General features: G+C 37.6%; 28 non-coding genes across 28 annotated transcripts; 12 read left to right on the top strand and 16 right to left on the bottom strand.

Moving 5' to 3' along the window:
• The first annotated feature begins 36 nt into the window (after positions 1-36).
• Positions 37-109, top strand: Trnar-ccu (transfer RNA arginine (anticodon CCU)). Its single transcript has one exon. It is a non-coding gene; the product is annotated as a tRNA-Arg (tRNA).
• Positions 110-613: 504 nt separating this feature from the next.
• On the bottom strand, positions 614-686 carry Trnav-aac (transfer RNA valine (anticodon AAC)). The gene has a single exon. It is a non-coding gene; the product is annotated as a tRNA-Val (tRNA).
• A 492-nt stretch (positions 687-1,178) lies between these two features.
• On the bottom strand, positions 1,179-1,251 carry Trnav-aac (transfer RNA valine (anticodon AAC)). The gene has a single exon. It is a non-coding gene; the product is annotated as a tRNA-Val (tRNA).
• Positions 1,252-1,382: 131 nt separating this feature from the next.
• On the top strand, positions 1,383-1,455 carry Trnar-ccu (transfer RNA arginine (anticodon CCU)). Its single transcript has one exon. It is a non-coding gene; the product is annotated as a tRNA-Arg (tRNA).
• Positions 1,456-1,794: 339 nt separating this feature from the next.
• Positions 1,795-1,867, bottom strand: Trnav-aac (transfer RNA valine (anticodon AAC)). The gene has a single exon. It is a non-coding gene; the product is annotated as a tRNA-Val (tRNA).
• A 98-nt stretch (positions 1,868-1,965) lies between these two features.
• On the top strand, positions 1,966-2,038 carry Trnar-ccu (transfer RNA arginine (anticodon CCU)). The gene has a single exon. It is a non-coding gene; the product is annotated as a tRNA-Arg (tRNA).
• A 503-nt stretch (positions 2,039-2,541) lies between these two features.
• On the bottom strand, positions 2,542-2,614 carry Trnav-aac (transfer RNA valine (anticodon AAC)). Its single transcript has one exon. It is a non-coding gene; the product is annotated as a tRNA-Val (tRNA).
• Positions 2,615-3,105: 491 nt separating this feature from the next.
• On the bottom strand, positions 3,106-3,178 carry Trnav-aac (transfer RNA valine (anticodon AAC)). Its single transcript has one exon. It is a non-coding gene; the product is annotated as a tRNA-Val (tRNA).
• A 130-nt stretch (positions 3,179-3,308) lies between these two features.
• On the top strand, positions 3,309-3,380 carry Trnar-ccu (transfer RNA arginine (anticodon CCU)). The gene has a single exon. It is a non-coding gene; the product is annotated as a tRNA-Arg (tRNA).
• Positions 3,381-3,720: 340 nt separating this feature from the next.
• On the bottom strand, positions 3,721-3,793 carry Trnav-aac (transfer RNA valine (anticodon AAC)). Its single transcript has one exon. It is a non-coding gene; the product is annotated as a tRNA-Val (tRNA).
• Positions 3,794-3,891: 98 nt separating this feature from the next.
• Trnar-ccu (transfer RNA arginine (anticodon CCU)) lies at positions 3,892-3,964 on the top strand. The gene has a single exon. It is a non-coding gene; the product is annotated as a tRNA-Arg (tRNA).
• Positions 3,965-4,468: 504 nt separating this feature from the next.
• Trnav-aac (transfer RNA valine (anticodon AAC)) lies at positions 4,469-4,541 on the bottom strand. Its single transcript has one exon. It is a non-coding gene; the product is annotated as a tRNA-Val (tRNA).
• Positions 4,542-5,033: 492 nt separating this feature from the next.
• Positions 5,034-5,106, bottom strand: Trnav-aac (transfer RNA valine (anticodon AAC)). Its single transcript has one exon. It is a non-coding gene; the product is annotated as a tRNA-Val (tRNA).
• A 131-nt stretch (positions 5,107-5,237) lies between these two features.
• On the top strand, positions 5,238-5,310 carry Trnar-ccu (transfer RNA arginine (anticodon CCU)). The gene has a single exon. It is a non-coding gene; the product is annotated as a tRNA-Arg (tRNA).
• A 339-nt stretch (positions 5,311-5,649) lies between these two features.
• On the bottom strand, positions 5,650-5,722 carry Trnav-aac (transfer RNA valine (anticodon AAC)). The gene has a single exon. It is a non-coding gene; the product is annotated as a tRNA-Val (tRNA).
• A 98-nt stretch (positions 5,723-5,820) lies between these two features.
• On the top strand, positions 5,821-5,893 carry Trnar-ccu (transfer RNA arginine (anticodon CCU)). The gene has a single exon. It is a non-coding gene; the product is annotated as a tRNA-Arg (tRNA).
• Positions 5,894-6,397: 504 nt separating this feature from the next.
• Positions 6,398-6,470, bottom strand: Trnav-aac (transfer RNA valine (anticodon AAC)). Its single transcript has one exon. It is a non-coding gene; the product is annotated as a tRNA-Val (tRNA).
• A 492-nt stretch (positions 6,471-6,962) lies between these two features.
• Trnav-aac (transfer RNA valine (anticodon AAC)) lies at positions 6,963-7,035 on the bottom strand. Its single transcript has one exon. It is a non-coding gene; the product is annotated as a tRNA-Val (tRNA).
• Positions 7,036-7,166: 131 nt separating this feature from the next.
• Positions 7,167-7,239, top strand: Trnar-ccu (transfer RNA arginine (anticodon CCU)). The gene has a single exon. It is a non-coding gene; the product is annotated as a tRNA-Arg (tRNA).
• A 338-nt stretch (positions 7,240-7,577) lies between these two features.
• Positions 7,578-7,650, bottom strand: Trnav-aac (transfer RNA valine (anticodon AAC)). Its single transcript has one exon. It is a non-coding gene; the product is annotated as a tRNA-Val (tRNA).
• Positions 7,651-7,748: 98 nt separating this feature from the next.
• Trnar-ccu (transfer RNA arginine (anticodon CCU)) lies at positions 7,749-7,821 on the top strand. Its single transcript has one exon. It is a non-coding gene; the product is annotated as a tRNA-Arg (tRNA).
• Positions 7,822-8,325: 504 nt separating this feature from the next.
• Positions 8,326-8,398, bottom strand: Trnav-aac (transfer RNA valine (anticodon AAC)). The gene has a single exon. It is a non-coding gene; the product is annotated as a tRNA-Val (tRNA).
• A 491-nt stretch (positions 8,399-8,889) lies between these two features.
• Positions 8,890-8,962, bottom strand: Trnav-aac (transfer RNA valine (anticodon AAC)). Its single transcript has one exon. It is a non-coding gene; the product is annotated as a tRNA-Val (tRNA).
• Positions 8,963-9,093: 131 nt separating this feature from the next.
• Positions 9,094-9,166, top strand: Trnar-ccu (transfer RNA arginine (anticodon CCU)). The gene has a single exon. It is a non-coding gene; the product is annotated as a tRNA-Arg (tRNA).
• A 510-nt stretch (positions 9,167-9,676) lies between these two features.
• On the top strand, positions 9,677-9,749 carry Trnar-ccu (transfer RNA arginine (anticodon CCU)). Its single transcript has one exon. It is a non-coding gene; the product is annotated as a tRNA-Arg (tRNA).
• Positions 9,750-10,252: 503 nt separating this feature from the next.
• Positions 10,253-10,325, bottom strand: Trnav-aac (transfer RNA valine (anticodon AAC)). Its single transcript has one exon. It is a non-coding gene; the product is annotated as a tRNA-Val (tRNA).
• A 489-nt stretch (positions 10,326-10,814) lies between these two features.
• Trnav-aac (transfer RNA valine (anticodon AAC)) lies at positions 10,815-10,887 on the bottom strand. The gene has a single exon. It is a non-coding gene; the product is annotated as a tRNA-Val (tRNA).
• A 130-nt stretch (positions 10,888-11,017) lies between these two features.
• Positions 11,018-11,090, top strand: Trnar-ccu (transfer RNA arginine (anticodon CCU)). The gene has a single exon. It is a non-coding gene; the product is annotated as a tRNA-Arg (tRNA).
• The last annotated feature ends 5,309 nt before the right edge of the window (positions 11,091-16,399 follow it).

Below are 16,399 nucleotides of genomic sequence, written 5' to 3'. Positions count from 1 at the left end.
TTACTTCTTCAAATACTATGCAATCGGGTATGTAACGCCTCCGTGGCCCAATGGATAAGCCATCGGCCTCCTAAGCCGGGGATTGCGGGTTCGAGTCCCGCCGGAGGTTTGTTTGTCAGATGAGCTATTTTTCTTACATATCACTTGCATTTTCAATTTGACAAAGGGAGGTCAGTATGCGCTTCATCATTAAAATCGTTACGTAAAGTGTCTGTTTATGGGCGATAACTTAACTTTCTGAGGCCAATTGTTTAAAACTGGTACATTTTTTAGTTAGGAGAGAATCGGCCAAAATATTCAATGATTGCTCAGTTGTTATACAAAATGTATTAGTAACCAATGAACGTGATCATCAGTTCTAAAATTAATATGCAGACGTTTTTTCAGTTTTATGCAGTTGGCTGCAACCGGTATTTTACCAAAAGATTACACTTTTCACGTAACAAATTGAAAACAAATATATAGCGCAAATGTTGCTTTTTAAGATATTTTGGTCGATGCAAAAACTTTATTACTTGCAGAAATATCTATTTTCATCATAAGAACAAATCAATCTAACTTTGATATACTGTTCTTTAAAAATCAAAGAGCCCTTCAGCAAGGCAAAATTTTATGTTTCCGCTGAGGATTGAACTCAGGACCTTCCGCGTGTTAAGCGGATGTGATAACCACTACACCACGGAAACAGCATTCATTCTGGACAGCAAGTTTAAAGCCAAGTACATAAATTGTATCATAGCAAATATATTCCAATCATTAAATACTAAAACGGAGGACACACACCGCCTCAGTAGCCTAATTGATCTAAGCCAGGGATTGCGGTTTAGAATCCGCCGGAGGTTCGTTTGTCATTACAACCCTTTTAACTTACATATCTTATGCTTGTTCATATTGACAAAAGGTAGTCGATAGGCGTTTAATCATTGAAAATACCAAGTTCCAAGCGTACGTTTATAGACAATAGTTATTTTCCTGGTGTTGAACCTGGTAATCTTCGCAAATACATTGCACTTTTCGAGTAAGGAAATGCAAAATGCGAAAATGCTTTTTCAAAATATTTCGTACATCAAGAACCTTATAAATTACAGAAATATCCATTTTAATGATAAGAACAAACCAAAGTTACCCTAATATACTGTACTTTAAAGATCAAAGAAAAGGAGCCCTTCAAAATATTATGTTTCCGCTGAGGATTGAACTCAGGACCTTCCGCGTGTTAAGCGGATGTGATAACCACTACACCACGGAAACAGCACTTATAGTTTACAGTAATATCACAAGCAAGTATGTATCTTTTATTATATTAATAACGTTTCGCAAATTTTTTGAGCGAAATGTTATTGCTATTTGTATTTTTACATACTAAAATGTGTACATCCACCGCCTCCGTGGCCTAATGGATAAGGCATCGGCCTCCTAAGCCGGGGATTGCGGGTTCGAATCCCGCCGGAGGTTCGCTTGTCCGTTCACCTCTTTTACTTCATATGCTTGGTATATTGACATACGGAAGTCGGTAAGCGTTTAATCAAAGAAAACATCAAGTTTCAAGTTGCCGATTACAGACAATAGTAATCTGCCCGGTATTGAACATGATTACCTTGGCAAATACATTACACTTTTCGCGTAAGGAATTTAGAACAAATAGCGCAAACGATGCATTCTCAAAATAATTGGTACATGCCCAAACTTTATTACTCGCGAAAAAAAACAACAATTTTATCATAACAAAAAAAAAACAAATAACTGCGATACTGCTTTTGAAAAATTAAGGGAAAAGATCGCTTCAAAATAATTTGTTTCCGCTGAGGATTGAACTCAGGACCTTTCGCGTGTTAAGCGGATGTGATAACCACCACACCACGGAAACAGCATTCATTATCTACAGAAAGTTCAAAGCCAAGTGCATTAGTTGTATTATAGCATAAACATTTAGTTCTTCAAATAATATGCAATCTGGTATGTAACGCCTCCGTGGCCCAATGGATAAGGCATCGGCCTCCTAAGCCGGGGATTGCGGGTTCGAGTCCCGCCGGAGGTTTGTTTGTCAGATGAGCTATTTTTCTTACATATCACTTGCTATTCAATTTGACAAAGGGAGGTCAGTATGCGCTTCATCATTAAAATCGTTACGTAAAGTGTCTGTTTATGGGCGATAACTTAACTTTCTGAGACCAATTGTTTAAAACTGGTACATTTTTTAGTTAGGAGAGAATCGGCCAAAATATTCAATGATTGCTCAGTTGTTATACAAAATGTATTAGTAACCAATGAACGTGATCATCAGTTCTAAAGTTAATATGCAGACGTTTTTTCAGTTTTATGCAGTTGGCTGCAACCGGTATTTTACCAAAAGATTACACTTTTCACGTAACAAATTGAAAACAAATATATAGCGCAAATGTTGCTTTTTAAGATATTTTGGTCGATGCAAAAACTTTATTACTTGCAGAAATATCTATTTTCATCATAAGAACAAATCAATCTAACTTTGATATACTGTTCTTTAAAAATCAAAGAGCCCTTCAGCAAGGCAAAATATTATGTTTCCGCTGAGGATTGAACTCAGGACCTTCCGCGTGTTAAGCGGATGTGATAACCACTACACCACGGAAACAGCATTCATTCTGGACAGCAAGTTTAAAGCCAAGTACATAAATTGTAGCATAGCAAATATATTCCAATCATTAAATACTAAAACGGAGGACACACACCGCCTCAGTAGCCTAATTGATCTAAGCCAGGGATTGCGGGTTAGAATCCGCCGGAGGTTCGTTTGTCATTACAACTCTTTAACTTACATATCTTATGCTTGTTCATATTGACAAAAGGTAGTCGATAGGCGTTTAATCATTGAAAATACCAAGTTCCAAGCGTACGTTTATAGACGATAGTTATTTTCCTGGTGTTGAACCTGGTAACCTTCGCAAATACATTACACTTTTCGGGTAAGGAAATGCAAAATGCGAAAATGCTTTTTCAAAATATTTCGTACATCAAAAACCTTATAAATTACAGAAATATCCATTTTAATGATAAGAACAAACCAAAGTTACCCTAATATACTGTACTTTAAAGATCAAAGAAAAGGAGCCCTTCAAAATATTATGTTTCCGCTGAGGATTGAACTCAGGACCTTCCGCGTGTTAAGCGGATGTGATAACCACTACACCACGGAAACAGCACTTATAGTTTACAGTAATATCACAAGCAAGTATGTATCTTTTATTATATTAATAACGTTTCGCAATTTTTTGAGCGAAATGTTATTGCTATTTGTATTTTTACATACTAAAATGTGTACATCCACCGCCTCCGTGGCCTAATGGATAAGGCATCGGCCTCCTAAGCCGGGATTGCGGGTTCGAATCCCGCCGGAGGTTCGCTTGTCCGTTCACCTCTTTTACTTCATATGCTTGGTACATTGACATACGGAAGTCGATAAGCGTTTAATCAAAGAAAACATCAAGTTCCAAGTTGCCGATTACAGACAATAGTAATCTGCCCGGTATTGAACATGATTACCTTGGCAAATACATTACACTTTTCGCGTAAGGAATTTAGAACAAATAGCGCAAACGATGCATTCTCAAAATAGTTGGTACATGCCCAAACTTTATTACTCGCGAAAAAAAAAAAACAATTTTATCATAACAAAAAAACAACAAATAACTGCGATACTGCTTTTGAAAAATTAAGGGAAAAGATCGCTTCAAAATAATTTGTTTCCGCTGAGGATTGAACTCAGGACCTTTCGCGTGTTAAGCGGATGTGATAACCACCACACCACGGAAACAGCATTCATTATCTACAGAAAGTTCAAAGCCAAGTGCATTAGTTGTATTATAGCATAAACATTTACTTCTTCAAATACTATGCAATCGGGTATGTAACGCCTCCGTGGCCCAATGGATAAGGCATCGGCCTCCTAAGCCGGGGATTGCGGGTTCGAGTCCCGCCGGAGGTTTGTTTGTCAGATGAGCTATTTTTCTTACATATCACTTGCATTTTCAATTTGACAAAGGGAGGTCAGTATGCGCTTCATCATTAAAATCGTTACGTAAAGTGTCTGTTTATGGGCGATAACTTAACTTTCTGAGGCCAATTGTTTAAAACTGGTACATTTTTTAGTTAGGAGAGAATCGGCCAAAATATTCAATGATTGCTCAGTTGTTATACAAAATGTATTAGTAACCAATGAACGTGATCATCAGTTCTAAAGTTAATATGCAGACGTTTTTTCAGTTTTATGCAGTTGGCTGCAACCGGTATTTTACCAAAAGATTACACTTTTCACGTAACAAATTGAAAACAAATATATAGCGCAAATGTTGCTTTTTAAGATATTTTGGTCGATGCAAAAACTTTATTACTTGCAGAAATATCTATTTTCATCATAAGAACAAATCAATATAACTTTGATATACTGTTCTTTAAAAATCAAAGAGCCCTTCAGCAAGGCAAAATATTATGTTTCCGCTGAGGATTGAACTCAGGACCTTCCGCGTGTTAAGCGGATGTGATAACCACTACACCACGGAAACAGCATTCATTCTGGACAGCAAGTTTAAAGCCAAGTACATAAATTGTATCATAGCAAATATATTCCAATCATTAAATACTAAAACGGAGGACACACACCGCCTCAGTAGCCTAATTGATCTAAGCCAGGGATTGCGGTTTAGAATCCGCCGGAGGTTCGTTTGTCATTACAACCCTTTTAACTTACATATCTTATGCTTGTTCATATTGACAAAAGGTAGTCGATAGGCGTTTAATCATTGAAAATACCAAGTTCCAAGCGTACGTTTATAGACAATAGTTATTTTCCTGGTGTTGAACCTGGTAATCTTCGCAAATACATTGCACTTTTCGAGTAAGGAAATGCAAAATGCGAAAATGCTTTTTCAAAATATTTCGTACATCAAAAACCTTATAAATTACAGAAATATCCATTTTAATGATAAGAACAAACCAAAGTTACCCTAATATACTGTACTTTAAAGATCAAAGAAAAGGAGCCCTTCAAAATATTATGTTTCCGCTGAGGATTGAACTCAGGACCTTCCGCGTGTTAAGCGGATGTGATAACCACTACACCACGGAAACAGCACTTATAGTTTACAGTAATATCACAAGCAAGTATGTATCTTTTATTATATTAATAACGTTTCGCAATTTTTTTGAGCGAAATGTTATTGCTATTTGTATTTTTACATACTAAAATGTGTACATCCACCGCCTCCGTGGCCTAATGGATAAGGCATCGGCCTCCTAAGCCGGGGATTGCGGGTTCGAATCCCGCCGGAGGTTCGCTTGTCCGTTCACCTCTTTTACTTCATATGCTTGGTATATTGACATACGGAAGTCGATAAGCGTTTAATCAAAGAAAACATCAAGTTCCAAGTTGCCGATTACAGACAATAGTAATCTGCCCGGTATTGAACATGATTACCTTGGCAAATACATTACACTTTTCGCGTAAGGAATTTAGAACAAATAGCGCAAACGATGCATTCTCAAAATAGTTGGTACATGCCCAAACTTTATTACTCGCGAAAAACAACAACAATTTTATCATAACAAAAAAAAAACAAATAACTGCGATACTGCTTTTGAAAAATTAAGGGAAAAGATCGCTTCAAAATAATTTGTTTCCGCTGAGGATTGAACTCAGGACCTTTCGCGTGTTAAGCGGATGTGATAACCACTACACCACGGAAACAGCATTCATTATCTACAGAAAGTTCAAAGCCAAGTGCATTAGTTGTATTATAGCATAAACATTTAGTTCTTCAAATACTATGCAATCGGGTATGTAACGCCTCCGTGGCCCAATGGATAAGGCATCGGCCTCCTAAGCCGGGGATTGCGGGTTCGAGTCCCGCCGGAGGTTTGTTTGTCAGATGAGCTATTTTTCTTACATATCACTTGCATTTTCAATTTGACAAAGGGAGGTCAGTATGCGCTTCATCATTAAAATCGTTACGTAAAGTGTCTGTTTATGGGCGATAACTTAACTTTCTGAGGCCAATTGTTTAAAACTGGTACATTTTTTAGTTAGGAGAGAATCGGCCAAAATATTCAATGATTGCTCAGTTGTTATACAAAATGTATTAGTAACCAATGAACGTGATCATCAGTTCTAAAGTTAATATGCAGACGTTTTTTCAGTTTTATGCAGTTGGCTGCAACCGGTATTTTACCAAAAGATTACACTTTTCACGTAACAAATTGAAAACAAATATATAGCGCAAATGTTGCTTTTTAAGATATTTTGGTCGATGCAAAAACTTTATTACTTGCAGAAATATCTATTTTCATCATAAGAACAAATCAATCTAACTTTGATATACTGTTCTTTAAAAATCAAAGAGCCCTTCAGCAAGGCAAAATATTATGTTTCCGCTGAGGATTGAACTCAGGACCTTCCGCGTGTTAAGCGGATGTGATAACCACTACACCACGGAAACAGCATTCATTCTGGACAGCAAGTTTAAAGCCAAGTACATAAATTGTATCATAGCAAATATATTCCAATCATTAAATACTAAAACGGAGGACACACACCGCCTCAGTAGCCTAATTGATCTAAGCCAGGGATTGCGGGTTAGAATCCGCCGGATGTTCGTTTGTCATTACAACCCTTTTAACTTACATATCTTATGCTTGTTCATATTGACAAAAGGTAGTCGATAGGCGTTTAATCATTGAAAATACCAAGTTCCAAGCGTACGTTTATAGACAATAGTTATTTTCCTGGTGTTGAACCTGGTAATCTTCGCAAATACATTGCACTTTTCGAGTAAGGAAATGCAAAATGCGAAAATGCTTTTTCAAAATATTTCGTACATCAAAAACCTTATAAATTACAGAAATATCCATTTTAATGATAAGAACAAACCAAAGTTACCCTAATATACTGTACTTTAAAGATCAAAGAAAAGGAGCCCTTCAAAATATTATGTTTCCGCTTAGGATTGAACTCAGGACCTTCCGCGTGTTAAGCTGATGTGATAACCACTACACCACGGAAACAGCACTTATAGTTTACAGTAATATCACAAGCAAGTATGTATCTTTTATTATATTAATAACGTTTCGCAAATTTTTTAACCGAAATGTTATTGCTATTTGTATTTTTACATACTAAAATGTGTACATCCACCGCCTCCGTGGCCTAATGGATAAGGCATCGGCCTCCTAAGCCGGGGATTGCGGGTTCGAATCCCGCCGGAGGTTCGCTTGTCCGTTCACCTCTTTTACTTCATATGCTTGGTATATTGACATACGGAAGTCGATAAGCGTTTAATCAAAGAAAACATCAAGTTCCAAGTTTTCGATTACAGACAATAGTAATCTGCCCGGTATTGAACATGATTACCTTGGCAAATACATTACACTTTTCGCGTAAGGAATTTAGAACAAATAACGCAAACGATGCATTCTCAAAATAGTTGGTACATGCCCAAACTTTATTACTAGCGAAAAACAACAAGAATTTTATCATAACAAAAAACAACAAATAACTGCGATACTGATTTTGAAAAATTAAGGGAAAAGATCGCTTCAAAATAATTTGTTTCCGCTGAGGATTGAACTCAGGACCTTTCGCGTGTTAAGCGGATGTGATAACCACCACACCACGGAAACAGCATTCATTATCTACAGAAAGTTCAAAGCCAAGTGCATTAGTTGTATTATAGCATAAACATTTACTTCTTCAAATACTATGCAATCGGGTATGTAACGCCTCCTTGGCCCAATGGATAAGGCATCGGCCTCCTAAGCCGGGGATTGCGGGTTCGAGTCCCGCCGGAGGTTCGTTTGTCAGATGAGCTATTTTTCTTACATATCACTTGCATTTTCAATTTGACAAAGGGAGGTCAGTATGCGCTTCATCATTAAAATCGTTACGTAAGGTGTCTGTTTATGGGCGATAACCTAACTTTCTGAGGCCAATTGTTTAAAACTGGTACATTTTTTAGTTAGGAGAGAATCGGCCAAAATATTCAATGATTGCTCAGTTGTTATACAAAATGTATTATTAACCAATGAACGTGATCATCAGTTCTAAAGTTAATATGCAGACGTTTTTTCAGTTTTATGCAGCTGGCTGCAACCGGTATTTTACCAAAAGATTACACTTTTCACGTAACAAATTGAAAACAAATATATATTGCAAATGTTGCTTTTTAAGATATTTTGGTCGATGCAAAAACTTTATTACTTGCAGAAAACTCTATTTTCATCATAAGAACAAATCAATCTAACTTTGATATACTGTTCTTTAAAAATCAAAGAGCCCTTCAGAAAGGCAAAATATTATGTTTCCGCTGAGGATTGAACTCAGGACCTTCCGCGTGTTAAGCGGATGTGATAACCACTACACCACGGAAACAGCATTCATTCTGGACAGCAAATTTAAAGCCAAGTACATAAATTGTATCATAGCAAATATATTCCAATCATTAAATACTAAAACGGAGGACACACACCGCCTCCGTAGCCTAATTGATCTAAGCCAGGGATTGCGGGTTAGAATCCGCCGGAGGTTCGTTTGTCATTACAACTCTTTAACTTACATATCTTATGCTTGTTCATATTGACAAAAGGTAGTCGATAGGCGTTTAATCATTGAAAATACCAAGTTCCAAGCGTAAGTTTATAGACAATAGTTATTTTCCTGGTGTTGAACCTGGTAACCTTCGCAAATACATTACACTTTTCGAGTAAGGAAATGCAAAATGCGAAAATGCTTTTTCAAAATATTTCGTACATCAAAAACCTTATTAATTACAGAAATATCCATTTTAATGATAAGAACAAACCAAAGTTACCCTAATATACTGTACTTTAAAGATCAAAGAAAAGGAGCCCTTCAAAATATTATGTTTCCGCTGAGGATTGAACTCAGGACCTTCCGCGTGTTAAGCGGATGTGATAACCACTACACCACGGAAACAGCACTTATAGTTTACAGTAATATCACAAGCAAGTATGTATCTTTTATTATATTAATAACATTTCGCAATTTTTTTGAGCGAAATGTTATTGCTATTTGTATTTTTAAATACTAAAATGTGTACATCCACCGCCTCCGTGGCCTAATGGATAAGGCATCGGCCTCCTAAGCCGGGGATTGCGGGTTCGAATCCCGCCGGAGGTTCGCTTGTCCGTTCACCTCTTTTACTTCATATGCTTGGTTATATTGACATACGGAAGTCGATAAGCGTTTAATCAAAGATAACATCAAGTTCCAAGTTTTCGATTACAGACAATAGTAATCTGCCCGGTATTGAACATGATTACCTTGGCAAATACATTACACTTTTCGCGTAAGGAATTTAGAACAAATAGCGCAAACGATGCATTCTCAAAATAGTTGGTACATGCCCAAACTTTATTACTCGCAGAAAACAACAACAATTTTATCATAACAAAAAACAATAAATAACTGCGATACTGCTTTTGAAAAATTAAGGGAAAATATCGCTTCAAAATAATTTGTTTCCGCTGAGGATTAAACTCGGGATCTTTCGCGTGTTAGGCGGGTGTGATAAACACCACACCACGGAAACAGCATTCATTATCTACAGAAAGTTCAAAGCCAAGTGCATTAGTTGTATTATAGCATAAACATTTAATTCTTGAAATACTATGCAATCTGGTATGTAACGCCTCCGTGGCCCAATGGATAAGGCATCGGCCTCCTAAGCCGGGGATTGCGGGTTCGAGTCCCGCCGGAGGTTCTTTTGTCAGATGAGCTATTTTTCTTACATATCACTTGCATTTTCAAATTGACAAAGGGAGGTCAGTATGCGCTTCATCATTAAAATCGTTACGTAAAGTGTCTGTTTATGGGCGATAACTTAACTTTCTGAGGCCAATTGTTTAAAACTGGTACATTCTTTAGTTAGGAGAGAATCGGCCAAAATATTTAATGATTGGTCAGTTGTTATACAAAATGTATTATTAACCAATAAAAGTGATCATCAGTTCTAAAGTTAATATGCAGACGTTTTTTCAGTTTTATGCAATTGGCTGCAACCGGTATTTTACCAAAAGATTACACTTTTCACGTAACAAATTGAAAAAAATATATAGCGCAAATGTTGCTTTTTAAGATATTTTGGTCGATGCAAAAACTTTATTACTTGTAGAAATATCTATTTTCATCATAAGAACAAATCAATCTAACTTTGATATACTGTTCTTTAAAAATCAAAGAGCCCTTCAGCAAGGCAAAATATTATGTTTCCGCTGAGGATTGAACTCATGACCTTCCGCGTGTTAAGCGGATGTGATAACCACTACACCACGGAAACAGCATTCATTCTGGACAGCAAGTTTAAAGCCAAGTACATAAATTGTATCATAGCAAATATATTCCAATCTTTAATACTAAAACGGAGGACACACACCGCCTCAGTAGCCTAATTGATCTAAGCCAGGGATTGCGGGTTAGAATCCGCCGGAGGTTCGTTTGTCATTACAACTCTTTAACTTACATATCTTATGCTTGTTCATATTGACAAAAGGTAGTCGATAGGCGTTTAATCATTGAAAATACCAAGTTCCAAGCGTACGTTTATAGACAATAGTTATTTTCCTGGTGTTGAACCTGGTAACCTTCGCAAATACATTAAACTTTTCGGGTAAGGAAATGCAAAATGAGAAAATGCTTCTTTTTAATTTTTCGGACATCAAAACCTTATAAATTACAGAAATATCCATTTTAATGATAAGAACAAACCAAAGTTACCCTAATATACTGTACTTTAAAGATCAAAGAAAAGGAGCCCTTCAAAATATTATGTTTCCGCTGAGGATTGAACTCAGGACCTTCCGCGTGTTAAGCGGATGTGATAACCACTACACCACGGAAACGAACTTATTGTGGATAGTAATTTCACAAGCAAGTATGAATCTTTTTTTATATTTATAACATTTCGCAAATTTATTGAGCGAAATGTTTTTGCTATATGTGTTTTTACATACTAAAATGTATACACACACCGCCTCCGTGGCCTAATGGATAAGGCATCGGCCTCCTAAGCCGGGGATTGCGGGTTCGAATCCCGCCGGAGGTTCGCTTGTCCGTTCACCTCTTTTACTTCATATGCTTGGTTATATTGACATACGCAAGTCGATAAGCGTTTAATCAATGAAAACATCAAGTTCCAAGTTTTCGATTACAGACAATAGTAATCAGCCCGGAAATGAACATGATTACCTTGGCATAAAAATACACTTTTCGCGTAAGGAATTTAGAACAAATAACGCAAACGATGCGTTCTCAAAATAGTTGGTTCATGGCTAAACTTTATTACTCGTGGAATAAAACACAGCACATTTGCATCATAACAACAAAACAAATTACTTTGCGATAATGCTTTTTTAAAATCAAAGAAAAATATTCAAATATTTTGTTTCCGCTGAGGATGAACACAGAACCACTACGCGAAGAGAAGCTCCGCGGACAAACGAATGGAGTGGTAAATTTAGCCAACCGAAAGGTTCGTATCGCATTGCTCTAATCACGACTGTACTCCTAGTCGCACCCCTAGGGAAGCTGTTGGGGTACTTTTCATTGATTTTGAAACAGATAATACTGGCTGTACATATATTAACACGGTTAAACAGTGCCACTGTTGATTATCAGCAGTTAGAACCGTTCTATTAGTTCTGAAAAAGGTTCTTACATTTCTAGTCATGCTGATCTTGAAAAGGTCATTTATGGACCAGATGTGAATAAGTTGAAAGTTTACTATACAAATGCTGCCTGTTAATTGAATGAATTAAGATAACTTCATACGCAGTGAACATGTTAAGATACCAAAGTTGTGACGGAAGTTCTTCCCAAAATATGTGATTCGTCTGAATGCACACAAAAATGAATAGATATACATGTTTTATTGGAAGGTGAATGCAAACTCTAGAGGTGTTGTTATATATGTGGCAGATTCGATTTATTTTGACCACTTGCCAGATATTGAATGATCTACCATTTTTAAGATCATCTTGGTAAATTCAGGATAAATAAATCTGAGAAAGCATTGCTAGGAGCCATATTCAAGAGCCCAAATTCTTCTCTTGAAAACCAAAAGAACTTGCTTGAAGTGTTAAAACAGGAATTTGTTCGATCGCACAAGATTTAATAATAGTGGGAGTTTTTAATTTTCTATGTATTATTGGGAATGTGTGAATGGAGCGACACTTGGTAATTGAGATATTCAGCTCATGTGTGGATGGAGCGACACTTGGTAATTGAGATATTCAGCGCATGTGTGGATGGAGCGACACTTGGCTATTGAGATATCCAGCGCATGCGTGGATGGAGCGACACTTGGCTATTGAGATATCCAGCGCATGTGTGGATGGAGCGACACTTGGCTATTGAGATATCCAGCGCATGTGTGGATAGAACGACACTTGGCTATTGAGATATCCAGCGCATGTGTGGATGGAGCGACACTTGGTAATTGAGATATCCAGCGCATGTGTGAATGGAGCGACACTTGGCAATTGAGATATCCAGCGCATGTGTGGATGGAGCGACACTTGGCAATTGAGATATTCAGCGCATGTGTGGATGGAGCGACACTTGGCTATTGAGATATCCAGCGCATGCGTGGATGGAGCGACACTTGGCTATTGAGATATCCAGCGCATGTGTGGATGGAGCGACACTTGGCTATTGAGATATCCAGCGCATGTGTGGATAGAACGACACTTGGCTATTGAGATATCCAGCGCATGTGTGGATGGAGCGACACTTGGCTATTGAGATATTCAGCGCAGATATTCAGCGCATGTGTGGATGGAGCGACACTTGGCTATTGAGATATCCAGCGCATGTGTGGATGGAGCGACACTTGGTAATTGAGATATTCAGCGCATGTGTGGATGGAGCGACACTTGGTAATTGAGATATTCAGCGCATGTGTGGATGGAGCGACACTTGGCTATTGAGATATCCAACGCATGTGTGGATGGAGCAACACTTGGTAATTGAGATATCCAGCGCATGTGTGGATGGAGAAACACTTGGCTATTGAGATATTCAGCGCATGTGTGGATGGAGCGACACTTGGCTATTGAGATATTCAGCGCATGTGTGGATGGAGCGACACTTGGCTATTGAGATATCCAGCGCATGTGTGGATGGAGCGACACATGTGTGGATGGAACGACACTTGGTAATTGAGATATCAAGCGCATGTGTGAATGGAGCGACACTTGGTAATTGAGATATCCAGCGCATGTGTGGATGGAGAAACACTTGGCTATTGAGATATTCAGCGCATGTGTGGATGGAGCGACACTTGGCTATTGAGATATTCAGCGCATGTGTGGATGGAGCGACACTTGGCTATTGAGATATCCAGCGCATGTGTGGATGGAGCGACACATGTGTGGATGGAACGACACTTGGTAATTGAGATATCCAACGCATGTGTGAATGGAGCGACACTTGGTAATTGAGATATCCAGCGCATGTGTGGATGGAGCGACACTTGGTCATTGAGATATCCAGCGCATGTCTGGATGGAGCGACACTTGGCTATTGAGATATTCAGCGCATGTGTGGATGTAGCGACACTTGGCTATTGAGATATCCAGCGCATGTGTGGATGGAGCGACACTTGGCTATTGAGATATCCAGCGCATGTGTGGATGGAGCGACACTTGGCTATTGAGATATCCAGCGCATGTGTGGATGGAGCGACACTTGGCTATTGAGATATCCAGCGCATGTGTGGATGGAGCGACACTTGGCTATTGAAATTCAATATAAAAAGTGTAAGGTTTTCTTTATTAGCTGCTACGATCAATTCGACGCAGACTACGTCAAGATTAACTCAAAAAATATATATTCTGTAATCGAAGAAGAAGTCTCAGAAAAAGACTTGTTTTTATCGAATAGCCTCAGTCTTTCGTCACACATAAAAAAGACCTGTTAACAAAGTAAACAGCCTGATAGGTCTTGTTAAGAGAAATTTGGTATATGGACAACAACACTATTTCTGATGTTGTAGAAATCTCTCATTCGACCAACCTGATGGGTATCTTATATATAACCCATATCACAGATCAGTGAAAACTGTTTAAGACGACCAACAGAATTAGTACCAGGTAGGTAGTGTAAAACTGGTTCATTCTTTGGATAAGACATAGTTGGTCAAAAAGTTCATCGATTGGTCAAAAGTTATCCAAAATTTACTATTAACCAATCAAATTCTTTAATATGGAAAACTAGCCGGAAGTTAACTTACGGAATCTGTTCACATTTTTAAACAATTGGCTGCTGCAGGTATTTAACTTCGTTAACGAAATGAAAAAAATATATATATCCGCGTGTTAAGCGGATGTCATAACCTCTACCCTGCGGAAACAACACTTATTGCTAACAGAGTGTCCACAACCAAGTACTTTAGATGTATTATAGTCATAAAATTTCACCCATTAAATACTAAAAGAAAGACACAATTGTTTGCCTCCTTGTGCCAATGAATAAGGCATCGGCCTCTTAAAACGGGATTTCGGATGATAATCCAACTCATGTTTCGCTTGTCCTTTCAGCTTTTCTTAGATTTTTTTTTTAAATTTAATTAAATGCAAAAAGAAGGTAGGCGCTTAGTCATGGCAAAGTTTTAAATGTACGTGTATAGACAATAGTTACCTTCATGGTACTGTCCAAATGTACGGGTATAGACAATAGTTACATTCATGGTACTGTCCAAATGTACGGGTATAGACAATAGTTACATTCATGGTACTGTCCAAATGTACGTGTATAGACAATAGTTACCTTCATGGTACTGTCCAAATGTACGTGTATAGACAAAAGTTACCTTCATGGTACTGTCCAAATGTACGGGTATAGACAATAGTTACCTTCATGGTACTGTCCAAATGTACGGGTATAGACAATAGTTACCTTCATGGTACTGTCCAAATGTACGGGTATAGACAATAGTTACCTTCATGGTACTGTCCAAATGTACGGGTATAGACAATAGTTACCTTCATGGTACTGTCCAAATGTACGGGTATAGACAATAGTTACCTTCATGGTACTGTCCAAATGTACGGGTATAGACAATAGTTACCTTCATGGTACTGTCCAAATGTACGGGTATAGACAATAGTTACCTTCATGGTACTGTCCAAATGTACGTGTATAGACAATAGTTACCTTCATGGTACTGTCCAAATGTACGTGTATAGACAATAGTTACCTTCATGGTACTGTCCAAATGTACGTGTATAGACAATAGTTACCTTCATGGTACTGTCCAAATGTACGGGTATAGACAATAGTTACCTTCATGGTACTGTCCAAATGTACGGGTATAGACAATAGTTACCTTCATGGTACTGTCCAAATGTACGGGTATAGACAATAGTTTCCTTCATGGTACTGTCCAAATGTACGTGTATAGACACTAGTTACCTTCATGGTACTGTCCAAATGTACGGGTATAGACAATAGTTACCTTCATTGCCATTATAAAACATTTGTAAACAGTCAAATATGAAATTGTCAAATTGGCACAAGAAGCCTGTAACTAACATTTTCGGTGAAATTACCTTTTCGCATATCTAAATTAGATTCACCCGTTTACATATGATGTGCCAGTAAAATAAGTAAGTCGCTTGTCTAGTGTTCAATTACCCTTCTTTCACGCTATAAATAGACTACATTTTCTATACAAACAATATTTGAAACTTTTGAACCTAGAACTTGGGACTTGGTCAAATGTTCAACAATCCATTTCAACAATTAACGGCTTGACAAACTAATCAAAGATATTAATTGAACTTTTGAACGTTACAATATGTAGATTGGAATTTCAATTTGTGCACAGCGCAAACATGATAGCTTTTGGTCACATTGTTGCAGAGTTATCTCCGCTTGTACTTTAAATTTTCTTTACAATAGGCAAAATTTGGAAACTACTGGTAAGAATTAAATGAAACTTTGAACATATATGGTAAAGCACAGCTATACACAGCACAGGAGCAATGTTTGTCTGAAACACAACTCAGAATAACTAAAAAAATAAATACTTTGATCAGTTAATAAGCTGCACACTGAGCAAGAAACTGTATTTTTCTGGGCAATTATTCGTGCATTTGTCTCCCATTTGTTAATAGATGTTTGTCAAATCTGTCCAGGGCATTGCTTAAACTTCAGTTTGCTCATTCCTAATGCTTTCACTCTTACTAAACATATCTTCGAACATGCTCTTGTTCAGTGGAAACATCAATTTTTCGAATGCAACCATTCGAAAACAGCATTTCTTGTCCACTCAGGAATTTGACTCTGCTTAGAAAAGTTTGTATCAATAATGAAAGCTTCAAGTAAGTTAAGTTCCTTAAACATCCGATGAAC

Source organism: Mya arenaria, chromosome 4, assembly GCF_026914265.1.
Source record: "Mya arenaria isolate MELC-2E11 chromosome 4, ASM2691426v1".
Lineage (NCBI taxonomy): Eukaryota > Metazoa > Mollusca > Bivalvia > Myida > Myidae > Mya > Mya arenaria.
Note: the sequence above shows the minus strand (reverse complement) of the source record. Positions and strands in the feature narration are given on the sequence as shown.